Here is a 2,558-nt window from a genome sequence, read left to right as displayed (position 1 = left end):
CGCAGGTGGTTGGTCACTGGGTGGAGGCCTATACCTGGGTTTCTATAGTGCATGTCAAAGTTTGCTGTGCCATCTTAAGCTTTCTTGTATTTAGGCATGGTGAGTTTTAACTTGCTTCTCCTGCATGCTAGTTTGTGTTCTAACCCGTCCTTTCTTGCAGTGTATGGTAACCATTGTTCCAAGTATTAGTCAGTTTCCCAAGTGTTGCTATCCAGAGTTATGGTTTGTGAAAAACTTCAACATTCTGATTGATAAACTTGCACAGCAACAATTGTGAATGCTTTTATTTTATATTGTTTGCAAATGACCATGGTATAAGCGGAATCAACTCCTAGATGTCTGTTAAATGATTTGAATGCACTTTGGTTCTTTGCCTCCACATTGTGCATTAAAATCACTTCAGTCACACCTAGGAGTTGATTATTCCTGACTTATTTCTTATGGTAAATAAAGCTAAATGAACTGACATGGGCCAGAACACATGAAATGAATCCCTTCTATGACGGGACATCATGTTCTGATCCATTACATTTCCTATCTGCTTCTTTAATGAATCACAGCACCAGGGACGGATTGAAGGAAGCTGAGAGCAGAGAGAAAATGAGTCTGCTGCCACTCAGATGATAGAAGTGGACAGTAGGACAAGAGATGATGAGTGTTTCTTCATATCATCTTTGCCATTCAGATAAGAATTGTGTCGCCTACTGATAATATTTATTTAATGTGTATTGTCTTGAATCTGCTGTGTTCAACTTCAGAGTGGGGGGAGAGAGAGGAAGAGAGGGAGGGAGGGAGAGACAGAAAGAGAGAGAGAGCATGATTTTGAATGAAAAATACAGACTTGGTGGGCAAACGCCTTAAGACAGAATAATGACATCACAACAGTCTAATGCTAATAACTGATTTGTTTATTTAAAAGTTTCCCCATTAGCTGCTGCCAGACGACCGCTAGTCTTCCTGGGGTCCAAACACATTACATGTTACATGACAAACCATAGTCAAATGCAAGCAATAGTAAAATGCAAGCAATAGTAAAATTCAATAGTCAAAATGACAATAGTAAAAATGACAAGCAATACTAAAATTCAATAGCACAAAAGAAAATCAGAGAATACAGAATAAAAAGTCATACAAATCAAGACAGATAATACAATGTTGGACTCCATGTGTGTCAATATTCTTTCTAGTCACTTGTAGTTGACTGATGATATTTCTTTCATGTTCACTCTGGTGTATTCAGAGCAAAGAGGGAGAGAGAGAGAGAGAGAGAGAGAGAGAGAGAGAGAGAGAGAGAGAGAGAGAGAGAGAGAGAGAGAGAGAGAGAGAGGATGATGCAGGGATAGATCTTATTCCAGTAGAAGTGGCTCATTTTCCATAACCATAACATCACACATCTCTAAATAAAGACAGTGTTTACCCTCAAATAAAGTGGGAGATTACTGAGCTACAAAAACGGATTTAGAACTTTTAAAATTAGGCCTGCGACTAACCATTACTTTCATTATCGATTTTCTCGATTCATCAATTAGTTGTTTGGTCTATACAATGTAAAATAATTGTTTGGTCAATGTAAAACGTAAATGTAAAATGTAAAATGTAAAAAAAATAAGTCAGAAAATGGTGAAAAAGAGGGATCAGTTTCCATAAAGCCCAATATGACATCTTCAAATGTCTTCTTTTGTCCACAACACAAATATATTCCCTTTACTGTCATAGAGGAGTAAAGAAACTAGAAGATATTTACATTTAAGAATCTGGAATCAGAGAATTCTGAGTTTTTTGTATTACTCAAAACGATTATCAAAATAGTTGTCGATTGATTTTCCCGACGATCGACGAATCGATTAATCGTTGCAGCTCTATTTAAAATGACCCCCCAAAGTCTTTGAATAATGTCTTGATATATCTAGATATGTCTCATTGCATAAAGTTGTGTCATTATTTGTTTGTTTATTAAAAGAATGCCCATTAGCTGCAACCAAGACGACCGCTAGTCTTCCTGGGGTCCAAACACATGACACGTCACATGACACGTCACATGACCAATGCAAGCAATAGTAAAATGACAATAGTAAAAAATAATAAGCAATAGTAAAATGACAATAGTAAATTATAGGGATGGTGACGGTTAACCGTTAACCGTTTCACCGCCGACAACGTCATTGGTCGGTTAAGCATGTGGGTTAAACGGACAATTTGCATGTTAATTTGCATATGACAGTGTTGTGTGTTATAATACAGATGGATTCTGAGCTTCTGTTTCAAACAAACCCTCCCTTTGATGGAACAAACACTGCTCAGTTCCCTTTCTTTGTCTTTTCTTTGTGTGTGTGTGAGAGAGATAGAGAGAGAGAGAGAGAGAGAGAGAGGGAGGGAGAGAGAGAGAGAGAGAGAAAGAGAGAGGGAGAGAGACAGAGAGAAAGAGAGAGGGAGAGAAAGAGAAAGAGAGAGAGAGAGGGAGAGAGATAGAGAGAGAGGGAGGGAGAGAGATAGACACTATCTACACTATCACTCTCACACACACACTCTCTCTCACGCACACTCTCTCACACACACAC

The sequence above is a fragment of the Poromitra crassiceps genome (assembly GCF_964638095.1).
Source record: "Poromitra crassiceps genome assembly, chromosome: 16".
Classification (NCBI taxonomy): Eukaryota; Metazoa; Chordata; class Actinopteri; order Beryciformes; family Melamphaidae; genus Poromitra; species Poromitra crassiceps.
Note: the sequence above shows the minus strand (reverse complement) of the source record.